Source organism: Rattus rattus, chromosome 2 (genome assembly GCF_011064425.1).
Source record: "Rattus rattus isolate New Zealand chromosome 2, Rrattus_CSIRO_v1, whole genome shotgun sequence".
Taxonomy (NCBI): Eukaryota; Metazoa; Chordata; class Mammalia; order Rodentia; family Muridae; genus Rattus; species Rattus rattus.
In genome coordinates, this window is record NC_046155.1 from 26,328,556 (window position 1) to 26,342,882 (window position 14,327).

General features: G+C 41.9%; 1 long non-coding RNA gene across 1 annotated transcript; it reads right to left on the bottom strand.

Moving 5' to 3' along the window:
• Positions 1-416: 416 nt before the first annotated feature.
• Positions 417-9,257, bottom strand: LOC116893751. Its single transcript, XR_004387003.1, has 3 exons — positions 9,125-9,257; positions 8,131-8,338; positions 417-455 (listed from the first exon to the last, which is right to left on the bottom strand). It is a non-coding gene; the product is annotated as an uncharacterized LOC116893751 (long non-coding RNA).
• Between the last annotated feature and the right edge of the window lie 5,070 nt (positions 9,258-14,327).

Below are 14,327 nucleotides of genomic sequence, written 5' to 3' on the forward strand. Positions count from 1 at the left end.
GCCTACATACAATTATTGTCCCCATCTTATAGATAAGAAATGGAATCACTTCACCAGGGTGACACAATTAATCATTGACAGATATATCCTGTGAATATAGGACTCCAGAATAAACACTCTTAATGTGACATTTATTACCTGACCAAAACAAAGTAAGCCACTTGGCAAAGCACACCTGGCCTCCTGTTGTGGACAGGATCAGCATCAATTTCAGGAGAAGCAAATTTTTTGCTAATGTGTCTTGTCCCTACTGCTGGAGTAGCCAGTTTGCATACCAGTGACTACCCACAGGGTCTGATACTGAACAGGTGCTCACAGCCTGATGGATGAATGAAAGATTACCTGAATGAACAAATTACAAAGAAGTTAAAGAGAATTTGCGTCTCCCTCCTCAGTCAGAAGCAGAAAAATGGGACCATGTTCTGCATGGAAATGGCACATCCTTCCTATTGAGTCTGTATGGAAATGCAAACAGGTGTTAGAGATCTAGTGTTACATTTCAACAAAATCCATTTAAATCAACATGTCTGGGCTTGCCACAGTTCACTGAGTGTGGAGTGTAGCACAACAGTCAAGAAATTAGAATGGTTCTTCCTGGGAGCTCAAAGAAATGCAATTTGCATAGAGGGTCTACATTTCAGAGACTTGTCTAGCCAGGAATACCTGGCTGAGCATGAAGCGGATTTTAAATTAGACATAGTATAGCATTATTGAAATCATGGTCTGTTGACTGCCCAGACTAAATAGTTACTTTTAACTACATAAATAAAAACAAAAACAAAAACAAAACCCTAAGAAACTTTTTCCCTTTTCAAAATTTCAGGTCTTAGAAGGTATAAAAAGTAAAACCTTGGTGTGGCTTTTGGGGTGATTATGATATGTCCTTCTAAGTTTACAATTGAAGCAAATGTACCACTTTGGTGGGGGATTTTGATAGAACAGCACGTGTGTGTGTGTGTGTGTGTGTGTGTGTGTGTGTGTGTGTGTGTGCACGCGCGAGTGCGCACGTGTGTGTGCTCAACTTTCTGTGTCTAAAACTGGTGTGGGACCTAAACTTAATGTGAAAGTTAAAGTTAGTTTAAAAAGTATATTGGTGTTACAGAGAGGTTAACATTTTCAAAGTACACGCTTTTAAAAGTTGAACCTATTTAAATATGAACATAGTCTCTGCCTTCAGGAAAACAAATCTGAGAAAATTAATTCAAAAGATGCGCCTTGATGGGTTTATATAAAGATAAAGGAGGGGTATGCTCTAAGGAGGTGTAGTGAAGTGTCAGGTAAGGGGATGCCTCTGTGGGCCGATGCTGAGACATCCCTTCCCTGAAGGACCAACCACACAATGGTATGGTATAGTATAGAGTTTAGTTTATTCAGGAGAGAGAGGAGAGAAGGGAGAGAGAAGGAGAGAAGGGAGAAGGGAGAAGGGAGAAGGGAGAAGGGAAGAGAAGACAAGAGAAGACAAGAGAAGAAGAGTAGAAGCCAGTCATGAGCATGTGGAGAGAAGGAGGGAAGTGAATGGGGGGGGAGGGGAAGAGAGGAGCTAGAGGGCAAGAGAGAACAAGATAGCTAGTGAGAGAGTAAGAGAGTGAGGAGGGGGCAAGCAGTCCTTTTTATAGTGTTAGGCATACCTGGTTGTTGGCAGGTAACTGTGGGGGTGGAGCTTAGACAGAATGCTGACACATATGAATCCCCAAGACAGAGCCCCAGACCCCATGCAGCCCTTACTGTCTGCCTTGTATACCCAAGCCACACCTTGTGTACATTATGCTGTCTTCTCGTTGAGACATCATGGGCTCATGAAGAAGAGAGATCACATTTATTTGGTCATCTCCTCCATAGTAACTAGCCAGGTGTTTTTCATATAGCAAGAATTCCAAAAATAGGTAGAGCTTCAAGCTTAGAATGTAAACTATGAAACCCTATAGAGCCCTTTATGAGTAAAGTAAGAATGCGTGGGTTTTAAGTGTCTTCTCCAAAATTTAAGTTGTAAAACCTAAAGCCAGGACTGACTAGGCATTTAGCTTAGTGATGGAGTTTCCCAAACTGTCAAGTCAAAATATCAATCATCAATGAATCAATAAATAAATAAATAAATAAATACTTAGAACCACTAAAGACATATTAACAAGTGGACCCTTGGAATGGTAATTATGGTAGATAGCTAGGTAGATATCATGCTTGGAAAATTAGGAAACTAGACTCCTTTCTCATAATCAACAGTCTAAAAAATAAAGGACTGGAATAGTGAACATTAATTACCCCTTGGAAAGATAGAATCAGAGTCACATCCTTCACCCTGAACTGCCCAAGATTTCATTAATGAGTAAGTAGTGCACCCCATGACAGGAATGCTAAACCTTGTAAGATAACTATGCAGTAGGAGACTTTCCGATAAGGAAGAAAGACCCTCACTCCACTGTCCCTTCTGGTAAGCATCGATTAGAACAGGTTCACTAAAGCTCTTGGTGAAATCTGCTTGTTCTATAGCTGGTGAAACTTTGCTCATCACTGCAATGAAACACTTACCCAAAGCCACTTCGTGAAGGAAGGGTTTATTTTGACTTACAGTCTGGGGGAATGTCCATTAAGATCGGGAGGACATGGCGTTAGGACCATGAGGCTGCTGGGCACGTAGTGTCTGCAGTCAGTAGGCAGATAGTTGAGAATGCTGGAGTTCGTCTTACTTTCCTCTTTTATTCAGTCCAGGACCTGGGTCTATTCAATGGCACTGCCTAAAATTTTGTGTGTGTCTTCCCACTTCAGATAGCCTAATGATGATAATTCTTCACAGACAAGGGCAAGATTCATTTCTGCTGTGATTTTAGAGCCTGTTACATTAACCGTCAGTATAAGCCATCATATAGTGAGCCCATAAAGAATCCTATAAAGCCTTCTCACACCACAGATCGGGATAGTGGCTGCTGGCCATAGTCTGCTCTCATTTCAAAGGTGTGTATTCTACTCTGACCTGTAATAAATAGTAAACACTGCCTATTGTGAACACTACTATCTGCTGTTCATTTGCCAGAGACCACAAGGACCAGGAGGAGTCTAGACTATGATCCCAGTGATATCTTGGTCACAAAAGTCCTTCTATGGTGAATGAGATTAAAATGCCCCCCCCCTTTTTTTTAAAAAAAAAAAAGTGTCTTCATACAGTATTCAGGTGACTTATCTTTGCACCTATAGTCATGTGAAGACAGAATACTCCTCCTTGGGACAATGGCACTGAGACATCATCTTGGAAACAGAAAGCATCTTCTCACTGAACAATAGAGAGGACCAGTGCCTTGCTCATGTACTCTCGCCTCCGAAGCTTGAAAAGTAACTGTCTGCTCTTTATAATGTAAGCAGTCTTGGGTATAATTTCTAAAGCACAAAACACTGGCTATTCTGAACAATCCCTCTAATTAGTCCAAAAGAATACACGCCAAACATGGAAGAATGAGAGGAGAAAAGTACCTGGAATGACTGGCCTGCCTCCAACACATTTGGCCCTTTTGCTCCCGTGTGTCAGAAGCATGCATAAAGCAGTGGATTGAAGGGCATCACTTAGTTGACACTGAAAAGCCATGTTCCTTAGCAATAGTGGTTCACTTAGCAACAGTGACTGTATACCTGATAGTATAGATGCTTCGGATGACTGGTCTCCCTCTTCTGGGTTCCCCTTATAAGGATGTCTCTTGAGAAACCATATAACATAGAAAAGGCAGTATTTCATCTGTGTGCATTAGTTGCGTATCTTGCTGCTTCAAAATCCCCAGCATTAGGAACTTCAGGGAAAAAAATACTTACTTTGGCTCATAGTTTTAGGGTATGGTCCAGCATGGAGGAGCGTCAATATGGCAAGAATTTAAGGCGGCCATTCCATCTGTATTTAAGAAGCAGAGAGCAGTAGATGCTGGCACTCAGCCTGATTTCTCATTTTTATCGAGTCCAAGACCCCAGCCAGAGGAATGCTGTTGCCTACAACCTCTGTGAATTTTTCCCCTTTAGGTAACCTAATTTAAATAATCCCTCACAGGCTTGTTCAGCACCTGGGTGCCTAAGGAATTCTAGGTTCTGTCAAGTTCATTATAACACTGTCTCAATTAAACCTGGGACAACTTCTTGACCTTGGTATATATGCAAGAGCACTTTTATCTTTACAGGTTTTAACAGCCTTAGCTCTCTCCCATGACACCTCTTTTACTCAATTATGGTGGTCTATGTCAAAGCACTCAGCGTAGGAATACTGTACTACAAATCTCATTTTTTTCCTGATGTGTTTCTCTGGACATTATGTGATTAATAACTGTTCTTATAGCCTTACTAATTATATCTTAAAGCTGTGATTAAAGGAAGGAGAGGGAGAGAAAGTTGGGGCTTGAAGGCTTGGAACATATGGGGTTAGAAAGCTAAGCCAGCTGCTGGTTGGGCCTGTCAAAGGACAGCCATGCCAGGCTACTGTCTTTAAGCAGATCATAGCATAGCGTCAGGCCTTAGGGCCCTCCCATGAGATGGATCCCAAGTTGGGCCAATCATTGGACCACCTTTCCTTCAGTCTCTTCTCCATTTTTGTCCCTGCAGTTTTTTTGGACAAGAATACTTCTGAATCAGACATTTTGACTATGGGTTGGAACCCCTGGCCTCCACTTTTATCTACAGGAATTGGACTTTTGTTCCCTCTCTCCCAATGTTGGGCATTTGGGCTAAGGTCATCCCCAATTGAGTTCTTAGAGTCTCTCACTTTCTGGGTCTCTGGTACTTTCTAGAGAGTACCCCCACCTCCAACCCCCTGAGGCTACTTGTCTCCATTCATTCTCTTGGCCTTCTGGGCTTCTCTCCTGCCCCTCCCCCCATATCTGATCCTGTTTCCCCCTCCTCTTCTCCCTCCCCTCTCTCCCAAATCCCTCAGCATCCCATGATTATTTCCTTTCCCCTCAAAGTGGAATTGAAACATCCTCACTTGGGCATTTCTACTTGTTATACTTCTTATGGTCTGTGGGCTGTTTCCTATGTATTCTGTACTTTTTGGCTAATAAGCAGATACTTACACCCAACTATTGAACTGAAGTTGGGAACCCCTATGGTTGAATTAGGGGAAGGATTGAAGAAGTCGTAGGAGGGAGCAACCCCATAGGAAGACTAGCAGTCTCAACTTACCCAGACCCCAGGGAGCTCCCAGAGACTAAACCACCAGCCAGGAGCACACACAGGCCAGTCCAAGGCCCCTGGTACAAATACAGCCGAGGTCTGCCTGGCTAGGCCTTAGTGGGAGAAGAGGGCTTAATCCTTGAGAGACTTGAGGCCCCAGGGAAGGGGGAGGCCTGGTTGGGGGAGCACCCTCTCAGAGGCAAGTGGGATGAGGAATGGAATGAGGAACTGTGGGAGAGGGGACCAAGGGGTGAGGTGGGGCAACTACTAGAATGTGTGTGTATACATATATGTATATATATTCTATCATATTCTAAATTCACTTTTTATCATCCATTCTCAGATATTCTAATCTCAGAGGACAATATCATGTCCCATTTCCAAAACTAAGTTCTTCCCTTAAAACTCTCTTTCCTTTCTTAAAACTCTCTTTACTTTCTTAAAACTCTCTTTACTTTGAGCCTCTTTTAAGAACCTGTCTCATCAATATTCTCCTCTCAATTCTGAAGTCGGCTTCCTCTGTTTGCTGTAAACTTAGACGAAAACCACATCTTTTCCAACCAAAACAAAAATTCTTCCTGAAATCTACAGACTTCTTCCTAATGACAATGTATGTATGTAGTATGTATGTATGTATATATGTATGTATGTTTGTATGTATGTATGTATGTTCCCTGTGCTGGCAATAGAGGCTAGGGCCTTTTGGCTTTCATTTATACAAAGTCAATGATCTACATTTAGTGGCCTTTTTTAAAATGTGGTTGCTTAGTGCGCCCTTAGTCAATGATAATAAAACTTGGAGGCTCAAACTCACAGAACCGTCTGCTTCTTTCTGTACCTCGATTCAAGCTTTAAAAGCTTCATGCAGATTGTAATTATTTCTTTTTCCTGTGCTGGGGTCTTTGAGAAGTGAAAAGGCAGAGGAAGTGGGCATGGTCCTTCCCTCTCTCCCTTTCTCCCTTTCTGGGTATTGATACCCCTTCACTCTGTGATGATTCACCAGGTAAAAGCCTCGAGGGAGAAGGAAGACAGTGAGAACAGAATAGAGCTGGTAGTCAGCTGAGACTCATTAAGCTCTTAGTCCTGAGAAGAGTTTAAAAATCTCCCTTTTGTTTAATAGGATTGCAAAACCTAGTAAGAGCACAGTTTGTACCATTTAGTGCTTCCCGGTGTTGCTGTCTTAGGTACCTTTGAAGAGGGCCAAGTCCCATGGGGCTCCCATCTTTTTCAGATGTCTCATTTTTGTGGGCCATTTTGTTTTATCCACAAGATCTCCTATGTGCTCTGTGGGAAATCTACTTTCATCCTTTGGGGTGCAGGGTCTGGTATATGGACAAATCTGGAGGCAGTAGCAATCCTCTACTCTCTTGTCAGAGAGGCACAGACATTCTCCCTCTGATTATCTACATTGGTACCAGACACAAGGCCAAGTTCTCATGGGGCACACAGCAAGCTGTCTATATGACCTGTTGACTTAACGTGACATGAGAAGCTTAATGCCTTTAATGAGGAGGACTTTTTTTCCAATTTTTAAAATGTATTATTTTTTTGCTTATTCACTCACTGCTCCCCCAGTCATTCCCTCCCACAATCCTTGCCCCATTTTCTCCTCCGAGCAGGTTGGGTATCCCCCCACCCTTGAACATCAAGTCTCTGTGAGTCTAGGCCCATCCTCTCCCACTGAGGTCAGACAAAGCAACTCATTTAGAAGAACATCTATGAGAAGAAGTTTTAAAGCATGCTACTTTGAAGTTTCAGTGAGACAGTTAAGATTATCTGTCATCTTAGGTTATATTTCACATAGCTCTGAAGGTGGAAGGATTTGGGGACAGAAGGACACACCTTGACTCTTAGTGGCCTTGCTTGTTAGATCACTGCCCTGAATGATTTGAACTCTCAAAGAATGAGTGCTGATCCATATTCATGTCTTCCTGTCACTTCACTTGGGAATTGGTTTGCTCCAGTGATCCCCAGGTAACATAATCTTAACCACAGTAGGCTGCCTCTCTTACTTAAGATGAGTTCATACCGATCATGCCCTATCAGAAGGCTTCGTTTGAAAAGGAAAATGTTCAAGGATTTCTTACAATTTAAGAAGTGAGGAAACAGCAATAAGAATACTATGAAAAGCTGAGGCAGTAACTTGTTTTAGGACAGAAGATCTTACATTTTGTCAGGGTAGTGGATTATCATTTTAACCTATACAAAAATCTGGATTTTTTTTTTCCTGACCAGTCTTTCCCTGACTGTCAATCAAAGACAGCATACTTTGGTGGTGGTGGTATGTGTGTTTGTGAGGGGTTGTGGGGGGCTGTGTTGGGAAAGCTGTGGTAAACAATTTCCATTAACCACAGTGGTAAATCCCCACCACTAAAGTGATATAAACACATCTGTCTTATACTCAGTCTGAAAAGTCTTCCACATAAGACTCACAGCTGGGTTAGTGGAAAGCTTTGCCTTAAAGTCCCCTGTTGTGTTTCCCCAGTGGTGGAGAGGAGTTTGCTTCACTGGGAGGTATGGAAAGATAGAACATTCAGAATGGGTTTGAATCTGGGCTGAATTAGGAGGGCAGAGGGTTACACAATAATGGTTTTTAAAGGAGGGACTGGAGAGATGGCTTGTTGGTTCAAAGCACGTACTGCTCCTCCAGGGGCTTGAATTTGGTTACTGTGACTGCATAGGGTGGCTAACCATTAACTGTAACTTCGGTTCCATATCTGAAGTCCTCTTCTGGCCTATGTGGGGACTGTCTTGTGCTTTACACACACACACACACACACACACACACACACACACACACACACCACATCCAAAATTAATAATTGTTTAAAAAATTAAAGATAGATAGGTAAAAGACTTGTGGAGAAGGAAAGAATATTATATAAATATCAGACAGGGTTCAAAGTGGACGGAATGAGTATAGGAGCTGGGCTGGGCTGGTTGGAGATGGACAATGCTGCCCTAAGGAAGAAAGAGGTGGGTGAGTTTCCTTACCTGCTTCCCCAGTGGCTGACACTGAATAGCTGTAACTTGCCCGTGCTTGCCCAAGCTGTTAATTTTCCCCAGAGCACATTCCGTTAGCCAGGATATCCAGGGCAAAGCTAACATCTAAGACTGTCTGCAAAGGATGGAGTGCTGGCAATCAGTTTCACCCAAAGATCCTGTTCCTGTCAGCCTGCCGCCACAAAGGAGGAACAGGCAGCTGGAGGGAGGAAGGCAGAAAGATATACAGAAGTGTAAAGTGTATGTTCTACTCAGCTAAGGAGGAATGTTTATAAAATGTACACAAAATTATATCATCTTCCTACTTTAGAATTTCCCCAAGTCTAAAATAAGTATAAATTCAACAGTGCAGCAGACAGATGCCCTTCACAATAGGCATTGTCTCCTGCCTCCTCTAAACTTGAGTTTTACTTGTGCCCAAGTGCTTCTGAAATACTCCCATAATCACACCCCATAACTTTATTTATTTCTATTCAGCTGCCTTCACTGCCTCTCTTCATTTGTGTAGTCCACACTCCTCCAGGCTATTGTTCCTGTCACCCTCCTCACCCACTACATCTAACATGGCTTCCACAGCTCTCCCCACTCAGCATCTCTCCCCAGTGAGCATCCCAGGCTTTCTTCATCAGTTCTTGGGAAGTGAACTACGGCGTTTGTTATACTGTGAATTTTTCATGGTTCCAATGAAATCAGGTGGCTTGATTCTTACTTATATACCTGACACCTACTCACCTATGACCTTGAGCTATTTACACAATAACCTCCCCAAACTCATTTTCTCATTTTATTATCTGAAACAAATGAAAATAATAATGTGTGCATATGTTACCTAGTTGTTATGGACATTACGTGGAGCAATGCGTATAGAGCATTTAAAACAGTGCTCGAAACACATGCACTTTCACTGATAGGCGGCATTAATCACAGCATTTATAGGGCCTCGCCTGCTCCAGGCTCAATAAAGAGGGAGGAAATATGTACTCACCCCTCAAATAATGCCATTGGATTTTGTAGTATTAAAAACATTAAATCTTTGGAAGGAGAGCTGAGAAATACTTCTGGATCAGAGGGCACGAGGACACAGCCATTCCCCGGAGCCCAGCGCTTGCTTCCTGGGAACCATAGTGCCTTCCTTCAGCTCCTCAGTAAACCACATCCCAGCCATGAGCAGCCTAGGACCAGGGAGGCAACCTGTTTGCAGGCCCAGAACTTTCTCCTTTTAGAAGAGAAAATGGCAAATAAATAAATAAAATCTGTATAAATTTAAATAATTGGAAGGCAGCTTGACTGAAAAAGACACTTTTCTTTTTCACCACAAATGTCACCATCTGGACTTTTCCTTTTTTAATTTCTTTGGGACCTGACAAGTCACTGGGCTGACAGAATCACACCCAGGCAAAAATGACAGACATATCTCAGCAAGTTAGGGTGGGCAGAGTTCCAGGGTGGCCAGTGAGGACCCAGAAACCAGTGGGAGGGCATTTTCAACAACTCCTCAGAACACAGGCGCTCCTGAAGTGTGAGCCTCTGAAATACATCCCCCCCACATCAACACCCACACCATATACACACACATACACCCTCCCTACACACATCTAACACATACCACACACATCCATATATACCATACATACTACATACACATACACATATACCACACACACTATATACACACAGTAAAACATACACCACACACACCAGACACACAATACATCCAAGTACAACATATACATACATATCACATACACATACACCCCCATACACCACACACCTATACCAAAACACTACACACACACACACACACACACACACACACACACACACACACACACTCACACATATTTCCCAGATAACATTCAATTAACCTGATCACTACCTCATTTTCAAGCCATGTAAAGGGCAGGAAAGGACAATAAGCAGACTGTGCTGCTATTAAAAACCCACACATGGCCACTGTTTCTCTACTTACCTTGGCTTCTCCTACACAGTCCTTTCTGGAGGGAGATAAGAGAATCAAAGAGCATAATTACACTGTGTCTACCTTCTTGTATTGGTTAACTGAGGACACTTATGGGATCACAGATCAGCAGACAGATTTAGAAAACACTACTGATCATTACTACTGACAAACTTCAACACGTTATTGTTGCTCTTTCTATCTGAGTTGGGTGATGATTGTCTGGAAAGTTTAACAAATATTTCTCCTGTAGATCTTAAGGACAGCACTTCTACAGAACAGAAAAATGTACTGTTTTTCAAATGATCTTCTAATGACAATTTAGAAAGCATAGGTTTTCCTATTACTCTGCTTGTGTGAGTCTTAAGACGAGTGTGTTACATCTACACATACCTTTGCATGAACACATTCATTTGCCAAGTTTTACAGTGTGATACTAGGAGATTGAGTCCAATGGAACTATGCTTTTAAACCTTGAGTGTGCCCGTGAATTCTTTGAGGAACATGTCTAGATGCAGATTCTCACTAAGCCATCGTTCACATTTCTCAGGAGTCAGGAAAAGTGATATCACTCCACAGCCCACACTGTTAGTAAAAGACTAATGGGCAATAAACAATGGCTTTCATTATGGATGGTTGAGTCTTGTAGGGCATAGCCCTACTGCTCATTGAGCAGAATAATACCTCCCCATCCCTCAACTTTACTTTCTATCTGAACCCTGAGAGCCATAGCTTGCTCCATCTCTGTTCTATGTCACTTGTACCATAGACTCCAGAGAGTTTCAGTGTCTTTGGTTATCTTTTCTGAACATCATTAAGAATGTGCCCAGAAAAAGGGGGTGCACTGGAGAGTTGGAGAGATGGCTCAGTAGTTAAGAGCACCGACTCCTCTTCCAGAAGTCCTGAGTTCAATTCCCAGCAACCACATGGTGGCTTACAACCATCTATAATGGGATCAGATGCCTTCTTCCCGTGCCACCGTGCACTCATTTATGCACTCATATACATAAATAAATAAATAAAAGAATGTACCCAGAATGGTGCATTTGGCATGCACCTCAGGGCCTGGCCTTTCTTAAAATCCTTTCATGGCTTCCCGTCATTTTTAGGATAATATGAGAAGTTCTTTAAATAGCCTTCATAGTTCTCTTTCTGCTTCACCTTCCACCATACTCCCTTTCCATCACTATTTTGTCTGCTATGCCCTTTGTTTGGCTTCTTAGCTATAGAGAACTTCTCTTCAACTCAACTCAGAGATTCAGTTCTGACATATCTACCACTTGCCTAATACATTTCCTCATTTTTTTTCTCTCCCTGGTCTCCTGTCCTCCTCCATTCCAAACCTTTACCTCAGGTTTTAAGTGATTCAACTGTTTCCAGTGAGTGTTAGGTACTTTCAGGGGACTTTGTCTTCTGCTTTCATGATATGTATGAATGCGTTTCTTCCCTAGTTGTTCTGCTCTATGCTCTGTTAGAGCAAGAATGATGAGTGTCTTATGTGTTATCAAGCCACCAACACATGATATACAGAAGGTTATTAATGAATGCTAGAGAAGGATGAAGGAATGGTGGACATGGGGGGAGGCAAAACTGACCAGTGACTGACCAGTGGCTTATAAAATAACAGTCTATGCTGAGAGTTTCTCTGCACTGAGGAGGAGACAGTGGGGTCAGATATTGGACAAAGGTAGAATATGGGGGTAGTATGCTTGGAAGGTATTTCACAGACAATGGATACTCAAAAGTCAGGCATAGGAGGAATACTGTAGAAAGAAGGAGAAAGGCAAACAATGCCCAGATACACAGTCTTTTACACTATGGAAAGCAACTTGGTGTTTAACCTACAGTTGGGGGCTAAAATATGCTAAGTGGTTTTGGATTTAGAAATAATGTAATGAGGTGTGACATAATTAAGTTTGTTCTTTAGCAATGGCTCGGTGAAAACAATATTAAAGATGGAGGTAATCAAGATTTGAGACAGAATGCGAAAGAAATTATTTTTTCTAGGTAATATACAAAGCAAAGTGAGTGTTAGTATAGAAAACAATAATGTGTTTTCAGCCTTCCATGAAGCTTAAGGTTATGAAGTAGGCTCAATCAAACAACTACACAGATATTGGATTGACAATGACACAGAAACAGCAGCCATTAAGAACACATCATTCACTCGTTCATTCATAAAGAACATGCTGAATGCTTACTTTATGCTAGGGACTTTAAAGTCCTAGACAGGTGATAGTGAACAAAGCTGAGAGAACCTCTCCATCATACACACCTATGGCTTAGATTCCACATCAGACAGAAAATAAACAGAGATAACAGACAAGAGTAGAAGCAGGTATGATGGACTAGAAGGTGTTGAAGATGGTCAGGCCATAAGAAGCATAATTTCAGATAGTGTCTTAGTTGGGGTCTTAGTGTTTAGTGTGGAGTTGATCACAGCAACTCTTATAAAGGCAAACATTTAAACGAGGCTGTTTTACAGTTTCTGAAGTTTAATCCATTATCATTATGGTAGGAAACATGATGGCATCAAGGCAGATGTTGTACTGGAGAAGAAGTTGAGAGTTTTACATCTTGATTCGCAGGAAGCAGAAGAAGACTGTGTGCCTCACTGGGTATAGCTTGAGCATAGGAGACCTAAAAGTCCATCTCCACAGTGACACACTTCCTCCAACAAGGCCACACCTCCTAATAGTGCCACTCCCTATGGGCCAAGAATTCAAATGTAGGAGTCTATGGAAGCCATATCTATTCAAACCAGCATAGATAGTGTGGTGGGGTCACCAAAGGCTTCCTTGAAAAGCTGATATTTGGTCCAAGATGAAAAACAGATAAGCAAATGTACCATGTGTCCTCTTACTCTTATAGCTCTGTCCTAAAATCCAGTTCCATAAGCTATTTTGAAGCCAGTAGCCCTGTTTTGTGGCAACAAGTCACACTTGTGACACAGAATCGTGGTGTGAGGGTGACAGCTTTGAGTGACAAGATCTCTGTGATACAATATTGTTCTGTATTTGATGACCTGCTTTTTACCATCCCAATTCATAAACTTCCAGTCCTCTGACTTAAACAAAGGAAATAATTACACATGTATCTAGTATCTAATCACAAGGAGATTTAATGAAATGACACTTTTCTTGTCAGAAGAGGATGAGAAACCCACTTAAAACACAAAGCTCTCAGTATTATAGCTTCTGAGTCAAGATATGGAAAAGAAACAAACCATGTACTTTGGGCAAACAAGTGGGAGATGTTAGGGTCTAGACATCTGCATCCATTAGCAAGTACACATCTTCTCCATTCCAAGTAATGTTAATGGCACCACAATTAGTAAATGACCTTACATCCAATTGGTCATGTAGTGCCTCTTCCCTCTACCTCTCAAAGTTTGTTGTTAAATCTGTGGTACATCTTACAATAAATGGCACTGGAGGAGCAACAGGATGGGATTATATTGGGCAGGCTCTCTAGCTGTTATCCCTTTCCAAGCTAGTACACAAACAACTTAGTTCCAAGAATTTAATGAAGAGATAGGGGATGTGGCAGTCATGAATGTGTAACAAGCTCATTTTTTAATATGGACACGCTTTAGACACATCTGGGTCCCAGACATGGAGACTCAATGCTAGGGTAAAGCCTCTAGAAAGGTAGCACAGAGACAAGGGTACAGAAACACCTTTTACTATGTGGACACATGTTACTGGAAGTCTGTTGCTTCTGGAATAAAGAGATCATGTTGACTAAAGTCTAGGGATAGTCAGCTAATTAAAATAATCATGATGTAGAAAGCAAGTCTCATGCTCTGATAGGGAATAAAAGGAGTGGATATGCATGGTTTTAATGTCACACCACGATCTCCCAGACACAGCAGGTGACTGAGCCCACCACATTACTAAGCATATTCCAGGAAGTGGAACTGAGAATTACTCTTAGTTTAATAAAGTTTCTGACATTGACTTGAGTTATTTGAAATTCAATCAGATCCTTGATTCAGTTAAAACTTTCCCAAGAACACTGCAGTATTGTCCAGATGTGCTTCATTTTACTGACCTTCAATAGTCCACCCCAGAGCAACTGACTACAGTGAAGCCTAATGGTCAATGCTAATCATGGTATTCTCTTTAAACCTGATGACCTATAGTCACAGAGGCAATGCCTAGGAAATAATTCCCATGAGCTTCCACATAGCCATGCCCTATGTTCTCTATCCCTCAGTTCTCCTCCATCT